General features: G+C 49.6%; 1 protein-coding gene across 1 annotated transcript in view; it reads right to left on the bottom strand.

Moving 5' to 3' along the window:
• The window catches only part of ABCA13 (ATP binding cassette subfamily A member 13), a 374,957-nt gene that overhangs the window by 13,634 nt on the left and 348,455 nt on the right, over positions 1–12,868 (bottom strand). The window lies entirely within an intron of this gene.

The following is a 12,868-nucleotide window of genomic DNA, read 5'->3' as shown; positions in this document are numbered from 1 at the left end:
CATTTAAAAATTACTGGTAAAGAAAATGCCAGACCCAGATGGCTTCACTAGTGAATTCTAACAAATATTGAAAGAAAAACTAATACCGAATCTTTAAAAATCCTTTAAAAACTAGAGAGGAAGGAACACTTGTGAGCAACAACAACAACAACAAAAGCTATAGACAACTATCTACGATGAACATGGGCACAAAAATGCTCCACAAAACACTAAAGAATTAAATATGGCAACTTAGAGAACGAAGTACCACGAGCAAGTGAGATCAATCCCGGGGCTGCGAGATTGGCTTCACATCTGAAAATCAGCTAATGTGACACACAACATGATTATCTGAATTGTTACAGAGAAAGCATTTGACAAAATCCAACATTTTTTTATGATACAAACATTCAACAAATACCAATAGGAATCGAAGAAAAGTTTCTCAATTGATAAAGGGCGCTAAGGAAAACCCACAACAAGCATGATACTTAACGATGAAAAGCTGGGGCATTCCTCCTAGGTGAATGTGTACAGTCTCACCTCTATTCAACATTGTACTAGACCAAGAAAAGGAAATAAAAGGCATCCATAATGGAAATGAAGAGTAAAACTGTATTTATAAATGGCATGATGTGTATATAGAAGTATCTAAAGAATTCACTGAATACTATTAGAAATAATCAATAAGTTCAGCATGATTCCAAGACACAAGTTCAACGTACAAAAAATAAATCGTATTTCTACACACTTGCAATGAACAATCCAAAACATGAAATTAAGAAAACAACTACATTTACAGTAACATCAAAATAGTTACTTAGGGTTATATTTAACAAAATAAGTGTAAAACCTAGGATTTGTGACTAGAAAACATTGTTAAAAGATAATTAAAGAAGATTTAACTAAATAAACATATCAGGTTCACGGACAGGAAGACTTGACCTTGTTAACGTGGCAATACTCCTCAAATTGATCTACAGATTCAGCACAATCCTTCTCAGAAATTGATCTACAGATTCAGCACAATCCTTCTCAGAATCCCTGCTGACTTCTTTGTAGAAATTACAAGCTGATTCCAACATTCATAGGGACCTGGACCATGCAATGGACCTAGACCAGCCAAACACTCTTGAAAAGGAGGAACAAAATTGGAGGGCTAACACTTACCGATTTCAAAACTTACTACGAAGCAACAGTAATCAACACAGTGTGGTATCAGGATCAACATATACATCAGTGAAATAGAATTGAGAGTCCAGAAATAAACCTGTAGGTCTGTGGTCAATTGATTTTTTGACAATGTTGCCCAAACCATTCAATGGAAAGAGTAATCTTTCAACAAACGGTGCTGGCAGAACTGGATAGTGCACCCAAAAGAAAGAATATGAAACTCTACCTCCCACACAGTTATAAAAAATTTAACTCAAAATTGTGAATAAAATAAAAGGACATGCATGTTGATAGCAGCATTATCTCCAATAGCCAAATTATGGAGGCAGTGCAAGTGTCCAACGACTGACGAATGGATAAAGATGGGAGATGTATGTATATGTACATAATGGAGTATTACTCAGCCATAAAAAAGAACGAAATCTTGCCATCTGCAACAACACGGATAGATCTAAGGAGCATTATGCTATGCAAAATAGACCAGGCAAAGAAAATATCATATGATTTCACTCGTGTGTGGAATTAAAAAAACAAAACAGAATAAATGAACAAAATGACAAAAGAATCGAGAGACACCCCAAAAAGAAGACTCTTAGCTATAGTTAACAAAGTAATCGTTACCAGAGGGGAGGTGAGTTGAGGGGTGGGGGAAATACATGACGGGGGTTAAGAGCACAATTCTCTTGATGGACACTAAGGTATGGAACCGCTGACTCAACACCTGGAAATAATATAGCACTGTATGTTAACTACACTGGCACTTTTTTAAAATGGATCAAATACCTAAATGGAAATGTTCAAAACTCTTAGAATCATACAAGGTGTAAATTTTCATGGCCTCTGATTTCACAGCAGATACTTAGGACACCAAAAGCATGAAAAACAAAAGAAAAGGTAAATTGGGCTTTATTCAAATTAAAAACATCTGTGCCTCAAAGGATGTTATCAAGAAAGGACACGGCAAACCGTATGTCGGAAAGTATAATAATATTCGCACATCCAACACCTGATAAGGGATTTGTATTTAGGATACAGAACTCCCCCGAGTTGATAATAAAAAGACAAGCCATATTTTGAAATGGGCAAAGGATGTGAATACACATTTCTTCACAGAAGATACACGAATGTCCCATCAGCACATGGAAATAGGTTCGAAATCAGGAGTCATCAGGGAAGCAGAGATCAAAATCACCACGAGATTCTACTTACTTCACACTCATTGGGACGGGAAATAAAAAGTAACGGTGAAGCCATTGGGGAAACTGGAACCCTCGTTCACTGACAAGAATGCAAAATGGTGCACCCAGTTTGTAAAATAGCGTGATGGTTCCTTAAATCGTGAGGCACAGAGTCAATATATGACCCAGCAGCTTTGCTCCAAGGTATGTATCCCCCCAAATAAAAAGATGTGTCCCACAAAAACTCTGTTTACAGCAACATTATGCCTAACAGACCAAAGGCGGCACCAACCCATCACCGATGGATGCAACTGATGGCACAGCCCATCAACAATGGACAAAGCACACACATCATCTGTCCACACGAGGGCACGGAGGAGCCCTGATAACATGGAAGAACCATAAAATCGTCCGGCAAGTGAACACTGCCAGTCACAAAAGACCACACGCTATACAATTCCATTTATGCGTCAATACCGGGCAAATTTACAGAGACAGAACACAGTCTGGCGGGGGCTTAGGGGTGGTTGCATAGAAGGGGGACAGGTAAAGGCACAGGACTTTTCCCTGAGATGATGAAAATGTTCCGAAATGAACCGTGGAGATGGTGGCACGTATCCGTGCGCACACCTTTAATGGGTGGGTGGTAGCACAGGTGAAGGAAACCCTAATGAAGCTGTCAAGAGCCAAGAGGCGGGCCACCGTCTAAAACATCAGTCACAAAATTCCCGGAGGTGGTGGTAGGTTAGATATCCTCTCCCCTCCCCACGTGCACACCTGGCCACGTATCTCGCCACGGTCCTCCACGCAGGGGTAGTGGGTACGACTACCTTCCTCCCTTTTTCTTTACCAAGTGACTTGGTTTGGCTAAAGGGACGGTGGCTGGTGTGACAAGACCTGACGTATGAATCACACTTGTATGGTTTGGCCTTTCCATTCTTGCGCCCCCACCCCTCTGACGCGGATCCCAGAAGGAGGGTGACACGCAGCGGAGCAGAGTCCCCCAGCCCGGGCCACCTGGAAGCCTGCCTCCAGACAGACACCTGCAGACACGGGAGGATGACGGAGAACCCGAGAAGCCACCGTGGTTTGTGAAGTTCGTTTGTGAAGCCCTGATGCACAGGGCTCATCGCATTTGTAAAACACCTCTACACTGTGAAACCAAGAGTGTTGAGGATTCAAGAATTTTCTTTGAATACACACACAGACACACACACACACACCCCACTACACAGACACATACAATATACACACCACTAGGCAGAGGCACACACACACATGTAATACCACACTCATGCCATACACACACACACACACACACACACACACACACACACACCACACAAATACAAACACCCACATGCATACACACATACACACTACACAAACGCACATATCTATAAACACACATACAGGTGCCCATAGCATACACACAAATTTTAGCCTAACTGAACTCAGTAAATAAACCCTCTCTCAAATCCGGATCTGGAATCATTTAAACCTGAAATACAGTTTTTTTTTTTTAAACTTAAACAAAAACAAAACCAAAGAAAAATACCAAAAAATCCCAGCTCACCTTTCCTCGCCCCCAGCCTCTGGCAGCCACCAGTTTATCTTCTGTATCCATAACCTGTCCTCCTTCTCCCTCCCTTCTTTTCTTTTTCTTTTTTTCTTTTTTCTTTTCTTTTCTTTTCTTTTCTTTTCTTTTCTTTTCTTTTCTTCTTTTCTCTTTTCTTTTCTCTTTTCTTTATTCTTTTCTTTTCTCCTTTCTTTCTCCTTTCCTTTCCCTTTCTTTCTTTCTTTCTTTCTTCCTCTTATTTCTTTTGTTTTCTTTCTCTCTTTCATTCAAGATTCCGTGTATTAATGAGATCATACAGTTTTTATCTTTCTCTTACTTATTTTAGTTATGGTCCACCCATGTTGTCACAAATGATAAGATTTCACTCTTTTTCATGGCTGAGTACTATTCCAGTGCGTGTGTGTGCATGTGTGTGTGTGTGTGTTTGTGTGCGCGCACGCGCGCGTGCACATGTGTGTATGGGAGAGAGAGAGAAAGAACCACATCTTCCTCAGCATCCGCTCCTCTGCCAGTGGCCACGTAGGTTTCCACGTGTTGGCGGCTGTGAACAGGGCTGCAGTCGGCATGGGCGGAGGTACCTTCAAGTTGACAATTTCGTTTCCTTTGGGCGAATACCCGGTAGTGAGATGGCTGGGCCGCAGGGAGGGTCTACTGCCAGCTTTTCGAGGACCCTCCACACTGTCGTCCGGAGCGGCCGCACCAGTCTGCGTTCCCACCAACCGTGCACGAGGCCTCCCCTTCCTCGGCCTCCTGGCCGGCGCCTGTCATCTCCTGTTAATGTCAGCCACTCTGACAGGTGTGGGGTGGTGTCTCATCATGGCTTGGACTTGCATTTCCCCGACGATGAGTGTTTTGAGCATCTTCTCGTGTGTCTGTCGGCCGTCTGGATGTCTTCTTCGGAGAAATATTCTGAAACACGGTTCGGACCTACCAGAAGTCCATTCCCTGGCTGGGCTGAGCTCCGTGCACCGCGGGGGTATTTACAATCGGAGTTCACCATCCCCTGGGTACCGCCGAGTCTCCGAATGGCACATCGCTGCTGTCCGGCTGGCACGTTACTGGCTGGCAGGCCAGCGAGGCTGCGTGAAGCATCCAGGCGTCCAGACGCGAGGGGGACGGGAACTCACCGCCAAGGCCGCGGCGGCAATTAGGCCTGAATCACACGCCTGGTGGATCTTGCTAATGGAGACGGGGAGTAAAGACAGAGCCCTGGGTCTAAAGGCAGCCAACCAACGGGTGAAGCAGGACGTTTTGAGACAGAGCAGGCTTCACCCAGCCTGGAGATAGATGGGATCTGAAGGAAAGTCTTTATCAAAAGGCCCGATGACTGTCTCCAGGTCCAGCGGTTCATGACGCCGGGCAGAACCTGAGAGCCGCCACAGACTCCTCTGATTTCTCTCCTGAGCCCCAGGGCAGCGAGCTGGATGGACTCATCCTTCAGCGCAGGCCCGCCGGGTGCCAGGGGCTTCACTCGTTCACTCGTTCTCTGTTCAACAATTACCCGGAGTGGGCGTCACGTACTAGGCTCTGGCCCCACTACTAGGCACCCGGAGACAAACATAAAGAAAAGTCCAGTCTCAAGAGAGCTTCCAGTCCACTGGGAAGAGGTTAAAAACAATCAGGTAGACAAATAAACATCATGTTTAATAGGTCAGAGGGTGTGTTAGTCTGTTTAGATTCATGTGTATGTGACAGAAACTCCAAAGCTGCAGGGACATCAGGTTTAAAGTCTGACAGTGGCCAACTCAGAGTGGCAGCCGTCTGGCTCATTCGGTCTCTCTGCTCTGTTCACAGGCCTGTCGCTGAGGCCGCCTCGTGGTCCGAGATGGCTGCTTCGTCTCTAACCATCACGTTTGCATTCAGAGGGAAGAGAGGAAGGGGCACAAAAAACGATGTCACTCCCCCCCGCCACCACCACACACACACAAATCCACACCCTTAAAGTTGCAGACCCTTCTCCTGCTGTATCTCTTTGGTCACCTGCAGCAGTCTTCAGAGCTGGGAAATGCATTATTATTTCCAAGGAAATGGCTATGTAGCCAGCTAATATCTTATGCTTCTGTGAATGGGCAGACTAGATCCTGGAGACCTCCCCAAAGAGGTGAGGACGGCTCTAAAACACAGAGGGAAAAGGGGCGCCTGGGTGGCTCAGTTAGTTGGGTGTCCGACTTCGGCTCAGGTCATGATCTCGCAGTCTGTGGGTTCAAGCCCCACGTCAGGCTCTGTGCTGACAGCTCGGAGCCTGGAGCCTGCTTCGGATTCTGTCTATTTCTCTCTCTCTCTCTCTGGCCCTCCCCTGCTTGTGCTCTGTCTCTCTGTCTTTCAAAAATGAATAAACATCAAAAATATTTTTTAAACCCGGAGGGAATGAGCGACACATTGATCTCGGTGGAAGAGGAGGAAGCAGCCGTCGAGTGGGAACACGACTGGGGTCTTCCTCTGCCTTTTACCAAATGACTATAAACTATGCATTACTGTCCCCGTGTAAGGGGGGGAAACCAACTTTCAGAGGTGTTAAATACCTTTATCGAAGTCCCGGGATGCTGTCACCGGCCTGGCTCCGCACCTCTTCTGTGTCATCCCAGCACACCTATGCTGGCTCGCCCAGGCAAGTGATGTGAGCCGACACGGCACCAGCGGGGCTCAAGACCACACTCTGAAACTGGCTCCTTCCAGCAGGAACTGTGTGCTGGGCCAAACACTGCACTTGTGGGTCTGAGATTCCCTCCAGTGGTGGTGGGGACGTCACAAGGACGAAATGGGGGCAATACGCAGAGAGCACACAGCAAGTGACCCACCCTGTAAGGGGCACACAGACCCCGCACCATGGATGAGAGCCTGGGCCGTTTATCAACACGATCAGTGCCGAGGGGCTCTGCTTTCCTGCTTTCCTGCTTCCCACCGTGGTGGAGAGCGGCAGGCGGAACCCCAGGGGCCCGTGTGCACGATGAACACCTGCGCAGCCGGCTACCGGCCCCCAGACGACCAGCACACCCTCTTCAGCCCCCGGCCCTCCCCAAGGTCTCCATTTCTCTAAGGACACCCCCACTCCCATCCCTGATCATCCTCCAGGGCTAATGATCGCAACGGCTCCCCCTCTCCCTAAGCCCCAGAAGAGTCGGTGGCAAAGTCCTGCCTTTGTTCTCGGCCATGCCACCTACACCACACGCCCCGTCACCAGCCGCCCACAGCTCATTTCCATCCCTTTTGTTTGGAAACAAAAACAGCCCCAAAGTGCCCACTTGGGTTCCCATCTCTTGTTCCTTTCCTTTTTCGTCTCATTTTTTTAAGTTTATTTATTTTTGAGAAAGAGAGTGTGAGCAGGGGAGGAGCAGGGGAGTGAGGAGAAGGAGGGAGGGAAGAAGGAGGGAAGAATGGAGAGAGAGAGAGAGAGAGAGAGAGAGAGAGAATCCCAAGCAGGCTCCAAGCTGTCAGCACAGAGCCCAACTCGGGGCTCAATCTCACAAACCAAGAGATCATGACCTGAGCTGAAATCAATAGTCAGACGCTTAATGGACTGACCCACCGAGGCGCCCCTGTTGCCTCATTCTTTTACCCTGGAATTAAAACTTCCCCAAAGATGGTGTCCATACGTGCGGCCCACTTTTTGACCTGCACCCCATTGTACCCTGTATCAGAGTCAAGCTGTTCCAAACATGACCCGCATCATCTCTCTCCATCCCTCCTCTGTCGGCAGGAAGGCGCTCACCGTCGAGTAGCTGCTGGGGGGCGACCTGGGAGGGATGCCTCCTCTGTCACGAAACGGACATTCCATCTCCTCCTCACTCCCGCCTGGAAACCTTCCCGTGGCACTTACACAACTTTTGATTTGTGAGTGTTTAGCACGTCTGGCAGGGGTCGTGACTGTTCAAAACCCTGTTGCTACAGAAACAGCCTCTAGCATTTGATTACTCACACCGAGCTGCACCCCAAGCGGCCTCTTCACTAGTCTTAGGACAATTTCCACATCGTGCTGCATCTACACTTATGTGTGTGTCAGTCTGACCTAGAGCAAGCTCACTGACTGAGGGACCACGCCTCTGTCGTCTCCCGTAAGACATGCATGTGGCCAGCGTGCATGAACAACCAGGAGTCAGGATGTGACCTTGAGTGTCCCCAAGAACACTTCCAATTCCCACCTTCGCTGTCTGTGTGTTCTTAACGGAACATATTAGAAAGTGAAAGCAGAGTGTCCCCATTGGGAAAGTGACCGCCCTGGGCGACATCGGCTCGTGATCTGAATTTCCCAGACCAGACGCATCCAACCGAAACGTCCAGCACGAGGACAACTAGGGGCTCGGAAGCCCTTCCCAGGAAGGGCGTCAGAGCATCCGAAGTCCTCCCAGCAGGACCGTCAGAGGAACAGGGATCGTGTTCACGTAACGCGATGCCGGGAAAGCAAGCAGAGTGACAAATGACACAAAGCAGCCTGGGAGCGCACGCTGAGCAGGCGAAAGCCAGCCAGCTTCTTTCTCTTCAAAGAGCCATTACTGGCAAAGACAGTTAATTCAGTGGTGAGTAGAAGCGGATGAATTACGGGATGCTTTGAAACAAAGCAAAATGCAGAACAGAATTCAGCAGCCGCACATCATGGCAGAAAGCCTCGTATGGGCTCGCATACAGGCCTCCTTCCCCATTTGTGAAAGTGACATAAACCTATCGAATTACCTACTTCATTTTGAAATGAGCCAGTCTATTATTTGGTGATGTCATCTTAATCTAAGCTTTGACATTCAGGCGATGTTTCCAAGAAGTATTAAATCAAAGTTGCCACGCTGAAGCATATGGTGTCAGATAAGGTGATGTGTTAATTTTCAGCTACCCAAGGAGTTGTAGCGGGAGAGCTCAAGCATCACTATACTGTTTTCCATTTCTTTGAGGAAAATCTTCGAGGGCGCCTGGGTGGCTCAGTCAGTTAAGCATCCAGCTTTGGTTTCAACTAGGGTCCATGATCTCACGGTTTGTGAGATTGAGCCCGGAGTCGGGTTCTGTCCTGACAGCCCATAGCCTGCTTGGGATTCTCTCTGCCCCTCCCTTGCTTGTGCGCTCGCTCTCTCTCTCTCTCTCTCTCTCTCTCCCCCTCTCTCAATATAAATAAAACTTTTTAAAAAAATCTAGAGACAAATCCTCCAGAGTACTCTCTATATCCTGAATAAAATGACTATATAACACATTGACGAGAGCAGCCTTCAGAGTTCATTCCATTATTATTTCTGATTCCTAAAGCTTTCATGTTGGACAACTCAAGAAAATAAAAGTTCTCATAATCGGGGCGCCTGGGTGGCTCAGTTGGTTGAGCAGCCGACTTCAGCTCAGGTCATGATCTTGCGGTCCGTGAGGGCTGTGAGTTCGAGCCCCACATCGAGCTCTGTGCTGACAGCTCAGAGCCTGGAGCCTGTTTCAGATTCTGTGTCTCCCTCTCTCTGACCCTCCCCTGTTCATGCTCTGTCTCTCTGTGTCTCAAAAATAAATAAATGTTAAAAAAAAGTTCTCATAATCTTAAGGATTTTCTTCATTTCTAGAGTTTTGCTTTTGCTTTGTTTTCAATGCATGAACAGCCCCATCCTCCCTCCCCGCCAAGAAATTGGTCCGGCGTTCTTCAAACTATCACCTCTGTGCTTCAGAAGCATGATTTGTTTTCCTTCCCCGGGAAGGACCGCTCTGACACTCAGACTTAAACTCTCTGCTGTAGCTGCTCCCAGGGCAGGGGAAAGCAAACAGGTGCAACACGCAGGCCTTACGGGTTCCCTGCAGGTGGATCGTGAACATGCCCACAGCCTGTTGACTCTCAGGATGTGTTCCAGTTCTGCCATGGAGAGAACCTGGGAATGCGTCCCCAATTCCCCGGGGACGGTGTCTCGGCACCCACAGAGGCTGCTGTCAACCAGTCCCGGCCATCAGGTGGCCTCGACTCTGCTTCTGCTCTCCTTGGTATGCGCACATGCACACATTCATCCATGCGTGTGCACACACGATTATGGCTCACACGTAAACTTATAAATTTATCTACTCCTTATCATAGGACAGTCCCTCCCGCAATGGAAGCCCCAGAACACAGACTGTCCGACCTAATGACCTACCGTCAACTGAGGAAAGAATCCAGTCAGCAGCATGAGAGACTGTAGACAGCCACCCAACATCCACTTCCTTGCGTTCTTCCTTAACAGAAATCTAAGTTGATTTAAGTGGCAAAATGCCCAGCTAAATTCTACACTTCTCAGGCTTCCCAGTAACCAGGGCGACTGACAAAACATAAGAGCAAGTATCCCCTCTTGCCTTTCCCTGCTTCCTCTTGTTGCCTAGAACAAGGGTGTGATGGATGGAGCTGCAGCAGCCATTCTGGGACCAAGAAAACCATAAAGACGTGAGCCACTGAACCAGTGCCAATACCAGGTACTTCTGGACTTTTACTACATATAAAAAATGAATACACTTAAGTCAGTGGATGTGCTTACATCAGTGTGTCTGATGTTCTGTTCCTAACTGAAAGACAGAGCTCATAACTGGTACAGAAGATCAAAGAGATCCGAGAAGAAAAAAAAAATCCCTGGAGGAAGGTCTCCGAAGGAAAAGAGATCATATGATTGCCAAACAGAAGACAGATTGATAAGCAAATTTCCTTCCCAGAACCAGAAACACAGGAAGAGAAGGATGATGAATGAATAGTAGTTTGTGAGGCCACGCTGAGGGGCTGGCCAAGGGGCTGACAGACAGGCAGCTTCTCTCATCTCAGAGACCTCGCACTTTACGAGTGGGGTGACAGGGTCGCGCTGAGAACGGAGGAGGTGAAGAGTGCCCAGGGGAAGGTCAACAGGAGAGCATTGGCGGTGTAGACACAGGCACACGGCACACATCCGTGTGGCCCCAGGGATGTGCACCTGAGGAGTGGGGAGGCGGGACGCTTGCCCTTGGAGCCCATGGCTCAGGAGTCTCACCGGCTGCACTGGGACCCCAGCTCCGGGTACTGAATGGGGGTGTCGTGAGAACACACACGCACCACAGAACAAAGGAAACCAGAACACCCCGGTTCAAATCCCAGCTCCTCCGCTCACCAGCCAGGAACACCCTCAATCTTTCTCTGAGTACGTTTTCCATAGCTGCAAAAGGGGGTGATAACTAGCCACCCCAGGGCACTGTCACGAGGAGCTAACTACTTAACGTGCTCCATGCACTTCGAACTGGCGCCTAGCACGCTCTACAGCCTCGATCTCTCCTGACACCGTGACCCACCACGTGACCCAGCGCGCGGGATGATCTAGACCAGGGCTTAGTCCCCTGCGGGGGAGAACAGCCAAAGAAGAGAGACCTCGGTGCGGCACAGGGAGAGGAGTGCTGGGCGCCGAAGACGGCATTCAGGGCGGGGCCGCTCCAGGAGCCAGTGCACGTGGGAGGCGGGGGCAGGTGTCTCCCCTGCCCTTGGGGTGCAGGGCGAGTTCCCGAGGCCCCGCCCTCCCCTCGCCTCCTCAGCTCCTGGCCTCAGGTACCCCATCGGGCGGACACCTCCCAGCCCGAGCCGACCCGGCGCACCCACCCCTGCATCCCCACCGGTAAACCCCTACGCTCCCGGTCCTAACCCCCACTCGGCTGGTCCCCCCCCCCCGCCCCCGCCCCAATCCCAAACCCAGCTTATCCCAAGTTACCTCCTCACCCCTCTCCCCAGGGCCTCCCTCACCCCTGCCCTGTCCTCATTCTCTCCTCTTTTCAAATGTCCTCAGTCCCAAATCACAGGTAGGCCCAGACTCCTCCCCTTGGGTCCCCAAGCACCTGCTGGGGGGAGGGGAGCACCTCTGCGGCGACTCTCACACTCACTGAGGGTAACACGCACCTCCGTGGGCGTGTTCTGGGTTTCCTGATGATCCCTCACGACAACCACCGCAGAAGGGCCTCCCCGAACCCCGTCTCCTCCTGCTCCCCACCCTCCTCCCGCTCCCCCTGCAGCTCCAAAGTATCAGCTTCTCCGCAGAACGCACGTGGCCTGAGCTAGGCTCCCCTCCACGTGCTGCACGCTTGCCTGGCCTCGCAGCGACCCGTCCCCAGCCGGGGACACTCGGACAGACTGCCTGAGGCTGCATGTGCCCAGCGGCACCTGGCACACAGCATCGGGCTCTGCGGGAACTGGGCACAACCTGAATCTCTAATCACAGGGCGGAGATCTCAGACCCCCGGGGCGAAATCACATGCTGAGTCGGGGACAACAGGGCCGCAAGCCGAGGACTGGTGTCATATCTGCGTGCCCATGGGCTGTGCACAGAGTGGACACAGTCCACAGACGCCCTCCATGCAGCTTTCCTGGCCACAGGGTCTGCGGCTGGCACACAGGCTGGGAGTCCTGGGTCCATGGTGCAATTAACCCTTTACTTTTTATCTCATATTACGGAAACAGAGGTAATCGGTTTATGGGTTGCAAGAAAATACCAACATGACAAATTATGCTTTGCAACGTATCAAAGTTCGGTGTTTTGGTGAATTGCCCACGAGCCGCTTCTTGCCGTGTGTCATTCTACAGTCCACATTGCTAACAATCCGCCCTCAACCACCTCCCATGTCATCGGAACGGGAACCAGAAGAGAGGGAGCCTGTGCAGCACGGAGGCTAATTCTGCCTCGGCGCGTCCTGGGGCCGGGCTCTGGCAGCCACCTTGAGAGAGGCAGGTGGCGAAGCTCAGACATAAATCACCCGGCAATCAGGCACGGGCTATAAAACTTTATGTAAGCATTCATAAAGGTGAGGGAGTGTGAAAGATTATTTTTCTTTTGATGACACTTATTAAAAATGAGCAGACTGCATATTGAGAACAGTTTCCATCCAGCAGGCTCGGTCTGACCAGCGGCTGACCCTGAGCCTCACGCGGCAGCGAGGCTGGCTGTCCCCACGGTGCCCGACTCTGAGCCACCGGAAAAGGCGTGTTCGCTCCCCAGGCCGGAGAACCAAGCATTCGCTGATATTTTCTCCACGAAAT

This window comes from Panthera leo, chromosome A2 (genome assembly GCF_018350215.1).
Source record: "Panthera leo isolate Ple1 chromosome A2, P.leo_Ple1_pat1.1, whole genome shotgun sequence".
In the NCBI taxonomy this organism is placed as follows: domain Eukaryota; kingdom Metazoa; phylum Chordata; class Mammalia; order Carnivora; family Felidae; genus Panthera; species Panthera leo.
The sequence above is the reverse complement of the archived record's forward strand: the minus strand, read 5'-3'. Positions and strand labels throughout refer to the sequence as shown.